The sequence below is a fragment of the Dermacentor silvarum genome, chromosome 3, assembly GCF_013339745.2.
Source record: "Dermacentor silvarum isolate Dsil-2018 chromosome 3, BIME_Dsil_1.4, whole genome shotgun sequence".
Taxonomy (NCBI): Eukaryota; Metazoa; Arthropoda; class Arachnida; order Ixodida; family Ixodidae; genus Dermacentor; species Dermacentor silvarum.
Window position 1 is genome coordinate 234,018,626 of NC_051156.1, and position 15,765 is coordinate 234,034,390.

The 15,765-nt window shown below is 50.9% G+C and overlaps 1 protein-coding gene and 1 non-coding gene across 2 annotated transcripts in view; both read left to right on the top strand.

Annotated features, from left to right (window-relative positions):
• Positions 1-15,765, top strand: part of LOC119446876 (F-box/LRR-repeat protein 2) — a 402,862-nt gene that overhangs the window by 229,913 nt on the left and 157,184 nt on the right. The window lies entirely within an intron of this gene.
• Positions 2,560-2,650, top strand: Trnay-gua (transfer RNA tyrosine (anticodon GUA)). Its single transcript is given in 2 exon segments — positions 2,560-2,596; positions 2,615-2,650. It is a non-coding gene; the product is annotated as a tRNA-Tyr (tRNA).

The following is a 15,765-nucleotide window of genomic DNA, read 5'->3' on the forward strand; positions in this document are numbered from 1 at the left end:
GGCGTTAGAGTTCGATCTGCCCTCAGATTTGCACGGCGCCACTGCTCTAGACGACTGCTGTCGGACGGCGCTTTGAATAAAGGCACACGCTCCGCACAAGTCAGGTATCCAGAATTGCAGTTCGGAACGAAGCACTTTCTAGCCATTTCAAACGCCCCTCAGAAGGCCGCTGCCACCTTCGTCGAGGGCCCGTGGCGACAATACCCAAGCACAAACTCATGAAACGAACGCGAACAAAAATCGTGCCTTCAAAACAGAGCAACCGCACATGCAAGCAGGAAGACGAAGCAGCGGCAGCACGCGCCTTGCCGCCCAGGCTGGTGATGATGATGATGATGATTTTATTGGCATCCCCTTTGAAACGGGGCGGCGACAAATAGTCACCTAGCCTGCTTGATTTAATCAGGTATACTATACGTGTTCTTTATCTAGCATTTTTGTATACCTCTCATTATTATTTTTCTTTTTTAAAAATTACCTTGTGCCACTGCCTATGGTTTTAAGAGATCAGGTCGTATCCATCCTTTCCCTGCTTTTTTCCCACCAGTACTCCAATCGTCTCTTGCCGATCTCTACGGCTGATCTGTTTATGTTTCCTTCTACTTTGAAACCAAGCGCTTCTGGGAGTTGCACGTTACCTACGGTTCTCGCTGGGTGGATCCCGTCGCATTCCATCAGGATGTGCTGAGTGGTTTCTGGATCTTTACTGCAGCATGCACATGTCTCATCTAGTTCCGAATATTTGTTCCGATATGTTTTCGTCCTTAGGCAACCGGCTCGAGCCTAAAATAGCAAGGCACTGCCCTTTGTGTTATCGTACAGATTTTCCCTTCTAATTTCTTTCTTCTCATTCTTGTAAATCTCCATTGTCCTTTTTGTTTCCATTCTTTGCATCCAATTCACGGTCTCTATTTCTCTCACTTTCTTTCTGATGACTCCTGGTTGTCTATTTGCAGTTTCGATTATCCTGCACTCGGTTGCCAACTTCATTGACCTCTTCCTCCATTCTGTGTCTACGCTTTTCATGTAGAGATACTTGTGCACTTTAGCTGCCCATTTATTTTCAGCCATGTTCCTGAGCCTTTCTTCAAAACTAATTTTGCTCTGTGCTTCTCTGACTTCAAAAGAGGCCCAACCCATGTCACCCTGCACTGCCTCATTTGTGGTATTACCGTGGGCTCCCAAAGCCAACCGGCCTACTGATCTTTGGTTAACTTCCAAACCCGCCAATATATCTGACTTTAAGCATATAATGGCATTTGCGAATGTTAGCGTTGGCACCATTACTCCTTTCCAGATTCCACGCACCACCTTATACTTATTGTGGCCCCACAGTGCTCTGTGTTTCATTATTGCTGCATTCCGCTTCCCCTTTATTTTCAGATTATCTTGGTGGTTGTTTGAGTAATTCTTTCCTTCGTTTATGTGTACGCCGAGGTACTTATATTGCTTCACTATGGGTATTACTTGCTGTTGAATTGACACCACGAAGTTACTCGTGTGTTCATTAAAGATCGTAATTCCTGATTTCTCTGTGCTATACTTAAGGCCTAGATTTGTCGCTGCATTCCCACAGGTATTCGCAAGTATCTGTAAATATTTTTTATTGTCCGCTAGTAGCACAATGTCGTCTGCGTACATCAGTCCGGGGACCTTCTGTTGCACCATTTGTCCATTACGCATGTAGGATAAATCAAAACCTAATTCGCTGTTTTCCAGTCGTCTTTCTATACCCTTGACGTAAAGCGTGAACAACAACGGTGACAGAGGGCATCCTTGCTTCAATCTTTGGTGAATTCCCACCATTTCATTTCCTTTTCTACCTTCCCATACCACTTGTACTTGGTTGTCTCTATATATCTCCCTCAGCAGCTCCACGAAATCGTCACCGCAGCACCGTATTCCTATCCCTAATAGATCCCTTCATTTTTTTTTCTTTTTTTTTTCTATTGCTTCTGTGTGTGCTTATGGCTGCTGCCTTAGAGTCCAAATTGAAATGCCGTATTGAAATGGCAGTGGCTCGTATTTGCAGGCGAATGCTGCCTTTCTTATCGCAGAGAAGAACAAGAGCTCTCATAACCAACAGCTGCTTTCAAAGAAAGTGGAGCAAAAAAATTCCTAGAAAAAGATAAACAGCAGTAAAACAAAATGTGAAAAAACAAAACACGAGATCGAAGGAACAACGACATGTAATAATGCAGCGTAGCTGGTGTTTTTTTTCAGTAGTTATTGATGATCTTACTAAATCTGGCATTACACTTCTTTAGTCTGTGTGTCCCTTTTTGTCAACGCGACGTGTAACTGACTGTGTAAGAATAGAAAATTAAAAATAAAATAAAATTGAGTAGGTGCACAATTGTTAGTGAATGCAAGTAAAAACAAGAAGTACACAAATAAGCGATAAAGCAGTTCGAGCAGCACACCTACGCACTCTACGCCTCGGGGCAATTGTTCTGTCAAAAGAAAACCTGTTTTTTATGCTCTGCACGCCGGATTGCCGGAGGAAGCCGTGCGGTAGTGCGATCAGGGAATAAAAATCAGACTACCGTTATGATATCCCCGTCGATAGCTCAGTTGGTAGAGCGGTGGACTGTAGAGGGGTCATCTTACGGGCATCCATAGGTCGCTGGTTCGAATCCGGCTCGACGGAGTGGCTTTTTTTTTTTTTCTTCTTTAAGGGACAATTTGTCATTTTCTTCCCTCGTTTATCCATGGTTCGTCGATTTACACTGTGCTAAGTTCCAATGCTGCAACCTTAACACGTCACAGTTTTTTTTCTTTTCTTTTTTCTTTTTCTTTCTTTTTTTTTTTTTTCTTTAGTGTAAACCCAGCGCGGACGTATAAACTCATTTCACGCCTGTTCTGACGTAGCAACGCCTTTGTATGCTCACAGCGGAATCTCTCTTGTTTCTTTTGTACCTTTCTAGTCTGACACCTCCCTACAACAATGCATCAGGGCAACTGTATAAATAAATAAATAAACAGCCCACAACCGCAGACTTTGCGCCATCATAATTCATGCTTTTCATGATGTGCCACGCTCACCAGCTGAAATTAACTGAGCGACTGTCTGAGTTCCAGCGTAGCCCTCCACTGCAGCCTATGTGATCGTGCAGTGGTTCTGCAGTCGGGCGCAAAAGTATTCGAATTTACAAGCTTTCGTGTTCATAATACGGATGTTGCGAATACACGGCCCCGCTTTTGAACAGTTGACTGTTCGAGAACATGAAATCTAGACCGTGACACAGACGTCAATACGACTGTACAGGGGGTCCTTTGTGTATAGTCGACGTGTTCTTCTACCGCACGGCATAGCCTTCACATCATACGATGCGCACCAACTCGCCCAACGGCACACATCTGCGCTATCCTCATTCCTTCCTATAAGCACCCTAATAAGTTTAGCTAGCAGCTCAAGCTACTGTGCTAGCGGTTGCTCGCAGCCAGCACGACGAAAAGATATTACATGGCGCGCGCAGTGCGCTAGGTCATAATTTTACGCGATTGTTACAATAAAATTTATTTGCCTAATGGCGCAGGCTGGCTTGGCCATAGTTTATGCTTTCACACTAGTAGTGCCTCTCCAGGCATAGAGTTAAAAGCTGATCGAACAAGTGGTATCCATATATATGTAGCTATTACAGTCACCATTTATGGCAGCTGTGATCGAGGCCTGTACAATTCTTCTCTGAATGGCTGAAATTAACACTATGTTACGCTACGCAGATTCTAAATACCCTAAACAGAGTTTCTAAACAGCGTTTTATTCACACATGCTGCAAATTTTTGAGTGATTCCTACGCCACACCATATATCAGGCTCCAGTATACTTCAGATCACCGAGCTCCTTTTATGCGCTCAAGAAAAACACCACTGAATAGTGTTCCAATGAATCCCGGGACACTGTGGGCTCAATGGTAATGAGATGACCGATGCTGAAGCAAGGCGCGCCCTCAGCAATGGCCTGCGAACTGTAGTACCGTTCTCAAGATCGGACATCACGTGCCTGCTGTCGGAATTAATGAGGAGTGCGACGAGAAGACACTGGGCCCAGCCAGACGCTCGCCACGTCCGCCTTAAAAGGCTGGATCCCGATATGCAGTTTTCTGTTCTGCGTGGAATTCCACGCCCTCATATCTGCCTGATACACAGACTACGATTAGGCATGGCTTTCACGCGCAAATACTTGCGCATCATTTTTCTGACGCGTCCTCTCATTGGCCTTGTAACCTCCCCCCCCCCCCCCCCCTTACCAGTGATTTCTCGCGTATTTATGCACATGACCAGTTGTGAGATTCTGGAAGCTGCATTTGAGCAGCAAACAATAGTAAGCGTTAAAAAAAAAAGCCGGCAGATCCCACGCACTGTGGGAATCGATGTTATGCAAAGCAGTGTGCGGGGAGCCTACCAAGTTAACGAAAGGACCATGAGAGCACCAAGACGTAGGCGGCTTTTGCATGACCTACATGACACGCATGTCAGGCATGACCTACATGACACGCGGAGTCCGCATGAAACCAGTTTACCATGCGCACGTCACTGAACGGGCCGCTCTCATTGGTCTCCGCCGTTTGCGGCTCGCGTCTCGCTCTTGCATCCTTCGCTGTTGTGCTCGTTCGCTCGGTTACGCCGTCGCCGACGTTCGCCCCAGGAACGGGCCATTAAGATCTGCGCTATAAAAACAAATGCGAATGCCATTCGTTGTGACAATTCCTCTTGCACAACCTGCTTTACAAGGCGAAGTTCCCTAACTGTTCAGTAACTGAGTAATTAAGGAAGTTTAGTCTAGCCGTTTGCGTGATGTGCAGTGTGCTTACCGTGCGCCTGCAGGCGCCGCTAAGTCAATGGAACGAAGCATTTGCAACAACCTTTGCCAGGACGTCGACTGCATGCTCGACAGACGAGGACAGAAGCGCTGTGAAGTGATTAATAGCTTCTGAGAGCTAGCTACGCAACACCGCACATTGCACAAAAGTTAGGCGGTACTGCGCAGCAAAACATTCTTCACGACTTGGAGTGCGCTTGCGAGTTATTCTAGTACCGCACTCAGATCTTGAATCCAAAGGAGGAACTACCAAAACTCCGAGGACACCTAAGAAATTCTTGAGTTGTGAATTCGAAAGCTTTGATGTCCAATTGAACGCCGCTGAGAGGTCCTTCGAGTTATGAACTCGTCGCGGGCAAGCGAGTGCGTTTTGATTTGGCCTTACCGAGGCGCAATGAGAAAGCAGGCGAGAACTTGCGCGAACAAGGAACGTGCGGATAACACAGGCTTCCCAGAAGCGACAGCGAGGGTGAAATGGCATCACGGCGATGCTCCATGCCCTCACGCGCACCTGGCGCGCTAATGCTGCCTCTACGTACGCAAATGTAGAGCACATCCTTTTCTCTTGCCCCGCAGCCCTACAATGCCCTCACTACCCTAACCCCCCACCTCCCCACTGGCGGGTGTGGTTGGCGTCGGCGGCCTTCGCCGACCAGCTGGCCATGGTCCTCCTGGCGGAGGAATATCTATAGGTCTTAGTCTGACCTGGAATAAAGTCTTTTCTGTCTCTCTATCTCTGCAGCAGGTGTCCCCTTTCGCCCGCTCTGCTCCGCCGAGGCGCGCTGGTGCCGTGGTGCCTAGATCTGTCACTGTATTGGCTCCCTTTAGGGAGCCAGAGTTTCGCCAACGTACGCCATCTTGGGTTCCAAAGTTGTGCGGAAAAGCCACTCTCCGTACGCGTAGGAGCCGCGCTCGCGCGGCCCTGTCAGTAACACTTTTTTTTTTTTTGCTTTCTTTCTATCCTTTATCGTGTTGCCAGAAAAACTCGATTGCTCACCTCACGTTTACGAGCCTGGATTTTACACCTACGTGCCTTAGTACGCAATCATTGCTTAAAATACAGCGAGTGACGAACATACACACCGGTGCTATACTTCTTATAGTAGCACTTTCCACCTTCCCACTTTCGATCGCGATCGCGCCACATCGGCATAGGATTTCTCAGTCGCGATTGGCACCTTTGCGCTAACTGCGGAAGGAAGCCAATCACAGTCGAGAATTTTCACCCGGATCGAACTTGATAGCGATCGAAAGTGGCCGTGTGACACCAGTATTAGGCCTGCATGCATGCGAACACGGCTGGCGACAGCTGAAAATGTGAATGCGTGATTCAACACGCTGTCGCGTCCAACATTCCTTGTGTTCAGGGTGTGAAAGCTGAATTCAGGTGAATGACGCGAGCATGCACTATTAAATTCTTTGCATTGCGCTGCACCACTATGTTGATTATGATGATTCCAGTATAGCTCCTTTGTCGCGTTTTACGCGTCACGGACAAATTTATGTGTGGTATGGGTCTCATCTAGGCGACACACGCGCTGGCTAAAGCTGCATGCATTATGTATTTATAGTTCTTCTTGGTACACTAAATTGTGCAGCTTCTGCAGTGCTGTGGCTAGATTGAAAAGCAAACCATGATTTTATTTCTTGCTTATTGGACACACCACAATCCTTATATCGTTTTAACAGGAGCATGCGAATAGTCGGTTTACTGAAGCGATGCCACAGCCATTTTCCAAGGCTAATTAAACGTCACAGTAAAGGTGGTTTCTGAAAATTTTTACACACATGCTGAGATTCCAGCTGATAACACGAATTAGAATGGCCACCAATGTTTGTTGATGCTACACCGCTATTGGAAATTGCCAACGAGCCAAGCAATAAGGTGCATTTTATTGCAATTTCTGGTTTCTAACACAGCGACGTGAACTAAAAACAAAAACAAAAGTACACTAACGAATCAGAGTCCTCGAAAGCCAACTAACAGTTCACAAGCAATGAAGCGACAAACATCCCTATACACTTGCGATCACGCGTCTCTACACTTGCGATCACGCGTCTCTCGATCAGCAGCATGTCGGAACCCGCGGAATGCTGGCGTCACCTGCGAAGTGTTGGCTTCTCCGCAGTGCAGCGGGACCACTTTTAACCACGTGATGGCACTCGGCGAATAGTGGTGCTGGAATCACTGGAGGCGGGGCGAGCGGCGCGCGGAAAAGAGTGGCGCAACTTTGGCTCCCTGAAGGGAGCCTATACAGTAACTCTAGTGGTGCCACAGCCAATGGGAACTCCGTCGAAGCGCGTTCTTGACGTGGCGTCGCAGCCAATGGGTGACGTTTCGTTGGTACAAAAGCCGGACGCCGGCTTTTTCGCTCAATGAGCCATTTGACGCTTTCGCATGAATAACTACAGATGGCTCCCGATAGATGTCGTTCCTCACAGATAAATATTCAGGCCACCTTTATTTTTGATTTATACAAATAACGTTCCGCAAATTGTTCATAACTGTGAACCTTTGCTTTATGCAGGTGATACGTCAATACTAGGCTTGCTTCTAACGAATCCGATAGCTTCTTTTGCGCTCTAAAATTAAACACCGACCGAAATAACATTTTAACCCAGTCTCGACATACCTCTTTCATTCATTCAAAGAATAAGTTCGTGATTTTCCATTCCACTTCCAAGGTTCTTTCAAACTACCCAACGATTATTCCAATTGTTCCGCGTATAATGAAGAGAATGACATCCCGGGCTGAGCGATCATCATCACGAGAAAAAGGCACGAGATCGGATAGTTATTTCAAACTACCCGGTTCTTGGCCAATCCCCCAGAGTGGGTACGTGCCAGTAACTCCAAGGCTCTACATCTACATCTACATCTAGATCGGCGCTCGAACACCACCATCTTGTTCTCCAACAACACTAAGCAGGATCAATCCTGACTTTCCTACTGCATGCCCACACAGCGGCCACGTATACAACAACTTCGAACACATGCTCTGGCTGTGCCCTGCCACGCGGGCACGGACTTTCCTGACCAGTCCTCCTGGGACTCAGCGCTCAGAAGTGCAGAGCTCATCGCTCAGCTCAAGGCTGTCCAGAGGGCCCGGGCCGTCGCCGAAGGACTCTGTCTACCGGCCCCGACCTGGGGGGAGCCACCAGATCGATTGGCGGGGCCTCCGGCCCCACTTTAATTCTTTCTCCTCAGGACCTCAATAAAGTTCGTACTCACTCACTGTTCTCCCTGCGTACTGTTCCGAGCTACCGCCTGTTTGTTGGACTCGCCCAATAAACGTCATTACATTTGGTGGATCGTGCTGGGTACGTACATCGCCGGCACTCTGGAACTCCGATCCCGTACGTTGCACTCGACCATGCCAGCGGACGCTACCCAACCGCCGCCATGCACCTCTCCCGGCCGCCGTTTGCCCCGGCCCGGTTCGCCAACGAGACCCCCCGGTATTTTCGGGTACGGAAGACCAGGACGTCGAGGACTTGCTGTCGTCCTACAAAAAAGTTAGTGGACCCAACAAGGGGCATGACGCTGCTAAGTTGAGTACCGCGAACTTTTACCAGGCTGGCGTGGCGAAGCTGTGGTATACGAACCACCAATCTGAATTTGAGAACTGGTCCGCTTTCAGGGAGGCAATATCTGCCGTTTTCGGTCGCCCTGCCGTGCGGAAGTTACGCGCCGAACAACGGCTGCGCGCACGGGCACAGGAATCTAATGAAAGTTTTACCGCGTATATTGAGGACATAATCGATTTCTGCAGGCTCGTCGATGCCTCAATCAGCGAAAATGCCAAAATACAGCATATTATGAAGGGTGTCGACGACAATGTCTTTCAAATGCTTCTTGCGAAGTCTCCTGGCACTGTGTCTGAAGTGGTAACCCTGTCCCAGAGCTATGACGAATTGAGAAGGCAGCGAGCTCTCACTCGACGTTTATCTCAGACGTACAACCAACCACTCGCTGCACTGGACGTCGTGCCTGACCAGTCGTACCTTCTCGCACAAATGAAAGACTTCGTGCGTGAGGAGGCGGCCCGTCAGTTGTCTCTCCTGCCGTTTGCTCAGCGTCAGGAGCTCCCACAGCAGCAGCAACTGCAGCAACCAATCCCGTTGGCTCCCGTGCTTCGACACGCCATTCAAGAACAGATTTCCGAGGCCACGCCGGTACTCATTCAGCAACACCCTGTCGCCGCGCCTCTTACTTACGCTGAGGTAGTAAAGCGGCAGCAGCTACAACAGCGCTCGCCGTTCCATGGTGTGTCGTATGCTGCAGCCCCGACTCAGCCGTCCGTCACCCGGGCTGCTCCCATCACTGCAAATCCCTGGCGAACGCGCGACAACCGGCCGATCTGTTTTGCTTGCGGCGGCCCTGGTCATATCGCCCGACACTGCCGTCGTCGCGCCCCAGGATACTCAGACGCCCGTTCACCGAACTACATAGATCGTCCCCGCTCTCGTTATGAAAGCCCGGATCCCCAAACAAGCACGTCTTCACGTGACTACCCGCAACCCACGTCTCGTCGCTCACATTCACCCCGTCACCGCTCCTTGTCGACCATGCGTCGTCGACCAGGCCCTGAAAATGAGGGAAACTAGCCCCCGCAGTTCAAGAGGCAAGAACTGCGCTGTCGAAATGCTCAAGTCCTCGAACTTTGCCGTCGATTATTGTCGAAGTTTTTGTTGAAGGCACCCATGCGTATGCTCTGGTCGATACCGGTGCTGCCGTTTCTGTTATAGATGCCAAACTTTGCCGCAAGCTTCGAAAAGTGACTACGCCTCTTGAGATGATGCCCTTACGTACAGCGAATGGAGACCCTGTTCGACCTATAGCCGCCTGCACTGCTCGGCTTATCATCGCTAAAGAACTCTATATTGTTGAGTTTATCGTCCTTCCATCCTGCTCGCACGACATCATACTTGGCTGGGACTTTCTATCGTGTAATCACGCCGTTATTGATTGTGCCAGATCTGAACTTGAGCTCTTCCCTTTGTGTGACCCGCCCTACAACCACACTCATCAAGCCGCCCACAAACTAGTCATAGCATAGGACGCAGAGATTCCGCCGACATCAGCTGTTTTGCTCCCAGTGTTCTGCAACAGCATATGTGACGAAGCTGCATTCTTTGAACCACCACGCCTCCTTCTAAGTCGGTATCCACTTCTTCTGCCTTATTCGACCCTGTTTATTTCGAATGGAACAAGCGCTCTCTGCCTCACAAATCCGCTTCCGTATCCCATCCAACTGCTTAAAGGTGAATCCCTTGGATGCGTGCAGCCCATTGATATCGGCCAAATTTTTTCCGTGCAGCAAGATTCCGCTCGACGCGACCTCGACGCCGCCAATGCTCTTAACCCTTCTGATGTACCAGCTGCCGACCTATTCAATGCGTCGATCGCAGACGGACTGTCGCCATTTGAACGCTCTGCTCTTCTCCAGCTGCTCTATCAGTTCCGCGAGTCTTTCGATGTTACCCAATGTGCCCTTTGTCGAACTTCTACCATTGTTCACTACATCGACACCGGCGCCAACTCGCCAGTGCGACAACGTCCGTACCGTGTCTCCACCGCGGAACGTCAAGTTATTACCGACCAGGTTGACGATATGCTTAAACGCGACGTTATTCGCCCTTCACAAAGTCCGTGGGCATCCCCTGTGGTTCTCGTTAAAAAAAAAAGATGGCTCGATTCGCTTCTGCGTGGATTACCGGCGCCTAAATAAGGTCACTCGGAAAGACGTGTACCCTTTACCCAGAATTCACGATGCCCTTGATTGCTTACAAGGTGCCGAGTTTTTTTTTCACCGTTAGATTTGCGTTCCGGGTATTGGCAGGCGCCTTTAGCAGAGGCCGACCGTTCAAAGACAGCCTTCGTCACGCCTGATGGTCTATATGAATTTAATGTCATGCCCTTCGGCCTTTGCAATGCGCCTGCCACCTTCGAGCGCATGATGGACTCGGTTCTGCGGGGTTTGAAGTGGCACATATGTCTTTGCTACCTCGATGACATTGTTGTCTTTGCGCCAGATTTCGCAACCCATCTCGAACGCCTCAACCATGTCCTGACTTGTCTGAAGAACGCTCAGCTCCAACTCAATCTCAAGAAGTGCCGTTTTGCTGCGCGAAAACTTACAATTCTCGGTCACGTCGTATCAAAGGACGGTGTACTTCCGGACCCGGCCAAACTACGTGCCGTCACCGACTTTCCCAAACCACCGACTCTAAAGCAGTTAAGAAGCTTCATAGGGTTATGCTCCTACTTTCGCAGGTTTGTGCGCAACTTCGCCTCTATAATTGCGCCTTTGACCCAACTTTTAAGCAGCGCCACCAATCTCTCGTCGTGGTCTTCTGAGTGTGACCAAGCCTTCTCCACCCTCCGCCGTCTGCTGACGTCACCACCTATACTGCGCCACTACAATCCTAAGGCCGCAACTGAGGTTCACACAGACGCCAGCGGTGTCGGCCTGGGTGCTGTTCTCGCACAACGAAAGCCTGGGTTCGCAGAGTATGTCGTCACATACGCCAGCAGAACGCTCACCAAGGCTGAGTCAAACTATAGCGTCACCGAGAAATAATGCTTGGCAATAGTCTGGGCGCTTGTCAAGTTCCGCCCATATTTATATGGCCGCACGTTTGATGTAGTTACGGATCATCATGCATTATGTTGGTTGTCTTCGCTGAAGGATCCGTCAGGTCGCCTTGCCCGCTGGGCTCTTCGACTTCAAGAGTTTGATATCCGCGTTATAAATCGTTCCGGACGCAAGCATGCCGATGCTGATGCACTGTCGCGGTCACCACTATCCACCGAAACTGTGTCCATATCCACTATAGACCACCCGCTGTCAGCTCTTGACGTCGCCACCGTGTCCTCTGCACAGCGCCACTGATCCATGGATCGCTTCACTTCTTGACGTTTTATCTGAGGCACCCACCCTTTCGCCCACTCGAACACTGCGACGCCAAGCTTCACACTTCAGCATTCGTGACGGCCTCTTGTACCGGCGAAACTAGTCGCCAGATGGTAGGAAGTGGCTCCTAGTGATCCCCCGAACGCTGCGCTCTACAATCTGCGCGTCCTTTCACTCCGACCCTCAGTGTGCTTACGGCGGTGTCTTCAAGACCTATGAACGCTTACGCAAAAGGTACTACTGGCGCGGAATGTTTCGCTTTGTCCGCAAGTTCATTCGCGGCTGCCACGAGTGTCAGCGACGAAAAAAACTACCCCATCCTGCCGCAGGCTCACTACAGCCCCTTCCGTGTCCAGACGGCCCATTCGACCGCGTTGGGATTGACCTATATGGACCTTTACCTTTGACCACAGCGGGAAACCGATGGGCTATGGTTGCTGTCGACCATCTTACGCGATACGCCGAAACTGCTGCTCTTCCCACGGCGACAGCACAGGACGTCGCCTCTTTCATCCTCAATCGCTTTGTGCTGCGACACGGTCCTCCTCGTGAACTCCTCAGTGACCGTGGCCGCGTATTTCTTTCCGACGTAATTCAAGCACTTCTCCACCAGTGCAATATTGTACATCGGACGTGTGCTGCCTACCACCCTCAGACGAACGGTCTGACTGAGCGATTTAATTAGACACTGGGCGACATGCTTGCGACACATGTTGCATCTGATCAAATAAACTGGGACCTGGTTCTTCCATTTGCGACATACGCGTATAACACCGCTACGCAAGTCACAACCGGGTTTTCCCCCTTCTTCCTTCTGTACGGTCGCCAGCCGTCGCACACTATCGACATGTTGCTGCCATACGCACCAGAAGCCTCAGAGTGCACGCCCGTGTCGGAAGCCGCCCGTTGCGCCGAAGATTGCCGCCAACTAGCCAAGCGCTTTTTACTACGGCCGACCAACAACGCCAGAAAAACGCCCGCGATGACGACCACCCTCCTGTCGCAACATTCGCTCCTGGAGCACTTGTCTGGCTTCATGTACCGCCCTGCGCTCCTGGCTTGTCATCCAAACTTCTTTCCAATTATCATGGTCCCTACCGCGTCGTCGAGCGTACTTCTCCCGTAAACTACGTCATTGAACCTCTTACGCCGCCCGGCGACCGTCGTCGACCTGGACGTGATGTTGTTCACGTAGACCGCCTCAAGCCGTACCTCGACCCTCTTGTCCCCACCTGTTAGATCGCCAGGATGGCTCCACCATTCTCGACGGGGGCAATTATAATGAAGAGAATGACATCCCGGGCTGAGCGATCATCATCACGAGAAAAAGGCACGAAATCGGCGCTCGAACACCACCATCTTGTTCTCCCTGCGTACTGTTTCGAGCTACCGCGTGTTTGTTGGACTCGCCCAATAAACGTCATTACACGCGTAATGACGTCAATTAAAAATGCGCCAAGCACGTGGCGCGCTTAGGAAGAAAACTAGCTTATGGCACCAGAACGTAAATCATATGACACGTCACTATTTCAACATTTCGACGTTACTTGCACTCTACTACGCCTTTATTCACAGCTACATTAACTTATTGTATCACCACAAGGGGCAACTTTTAACTTATTCACGTAACCCCTGTATAATACAGCACACACACCAAGCCATCAGAACATTAACGTTCAGTTCATTTCGTAGCAGTGACCTATCATTGCTCCACGGTTTTAATATGCTCTTAATTCTAATCAGCTGAAATACCATCTTGCATATCCTGCTCAAGTCGGAGAATCATCTTGCACCATCAAGTGTGTTTTGCACGGTTGTTCTAGCACTAATCCTCTATAGACTAGATTTGCGTCACATAGAAATTTTTACCAGCTGTAATAAGAAATAATTCTGGTAGAATGGTAGATGTGCCGGCTGGCACATCTCGTTGCGGCCAAGAAATCTATGCAACGGAGAGCGACTAAGCAAAAACTCAACAGGAAGATACGCAAGAAGATCGCCGAAATCAACCGGGAGATCGAGACGCATTGCGGCCGCCTGTGCGAGCAAGAATGGCAGGAGCTGTGTGACACGATGAACGGCAACATGAGTGCGGGACGCACCTGGAAGATTCTCAGGCATCTGCTCGACCTGGGAGGCACCAGAACGGCGACCCGTACAGAGATGGCCAAGCTGCGACACAAGTACAAGGACGACCCGGAAGCCTTCGCGGAGACGCACCTCGCTCGACCGGAAGGGAAGAGTCACCCCGAGTACCGCGGGGCTCCCAACGAGGAGGTGGACGCTGACTTATCCGTGCAGGAAATTAGAGTGGTCCTCCAGCTATTGAAGACCAAATCGGCGCCCGGTTCTGACAGGATCACCAACAAAATCCTGAGGAACCTGAACGACGACGCCATCGAGAAGCTCTGCGAGTACATGAACTCGTGCTGGAAGGAGGGCCGAATTCCGCAAGAGTGGAAGTCCGCGGACGTTATACTCATACCGAAGCCGGGCAAACCGCTAGAGGTCCGAAACATGAGGCCGATCTCCCTCACGTCCTGCGTGGGGAAAGTGATGGAGCATGCCTGCCTCAACAGGGTGACGACGGTCCTCGAGAAGCAGGACGCCTTCGGCACCCACATCATCGGTTTCCGGAAGGGACTTTCCACGCAGGACGCCATGCTGCAGATCAAGGAACAGGTCGTGAACGCTCCGAGCACTCACGTGCGCGCCTCGCTCGGGCTAGACCTCAAGAGCGCCTTCGACACTGTGAAGCACATGGCCATATTGGACAAGATCAGCCGACTCGATCTCGGGGCGAGGTATCACCGATATATCAGCAGCTTCCTGAATGAACGCGAGGCGACGGTCAATATCGACGGGGCCACGCCGCGAACGGTCCGAATGGGCAGTGCGGGAACGCCGCAGGGCTCCGTACTCTCCCCCATGCTTTTCAACCTCGTCATGATCGGCCTGCATCATACCTCGTCATGAGGGCATCAATCATACGATCTACGCAGATGGCGTGACAGTGTGGACCACGGAGAACACGAGCGTCGGCGAAATGCAAGACCGACTGCAGCGGGCCGTCCGGGAGGTGGAGCGGCACCTTGAAGACACGGGACTCGTCTGCTCACCCGACAAGTCAGAGATCCTACTCCACAGACCGCACAAGAAAGGACCTCTCCCGCAGGGCGTGCTCGATGCCCGTCGTTTGGGCGTCCACGTCATGACGAGGGAGGGGACCCGAATACCGACGGTGTCCAAGTTGCGAGTGCTCGGCCTGTGGCTGGAAGATAACGGTGCCAACCGCGAGCTGGTTGCCCGACTGCAGAAGAAAGCAGCCGCCGCCACGCACCTCGTGCGGCGGGTCGCGAACAAGGGAAAGGAATGAAGGAACACAACGTGACGAGGCTGATACAGGCGCACGCGCTGAGCCATATATTGTACGTCGCCGCGTATGCCGACTGGAACAGGAGCAAAACCGACAAGCTGAACGTGGCGATCCGTAGGGCGTTCAAGACCGCCCTGGGGGTACCCCAGTACACGCCAACTCACAGGCTCCTCGAGCTGGGCGTACACAACACGGTCGAGGAGGTCGCCGAGGTGCAGAGAAAAGCGCAGCTGGAGAGGCTGTCGGGCACCAAAACGGGAAGACGAATCCTCGACCTGCTCGGGATTCGATATCATGAGGCGCGGGGACTGAAGGAAACACTGCTACCGGAAGTCAGGGACGCCATACAGACGGAAAACAAACCGAATAACATGCACCCGGCGCATGACGTGCAAAGACGTAAACGAAGGGTGGTAGCAATCCTCGAGGAGCACGGAAGACGATAAGGCGTCCTCTTCGTCGATGCAGCCAGGTACCCGCGGCCCGCCAGTAACGTTGATGGCGACGAGGGACGACGACCACCATCGCCACTACAACGAAATGTGCGAGACGAACCGGGGGTGCCAACACCACCATCACTACTACTACTACGACAAAAACGGCAACATCAACGACACGGCCGGCCGACGGCGGCGGAACCCGCCTTC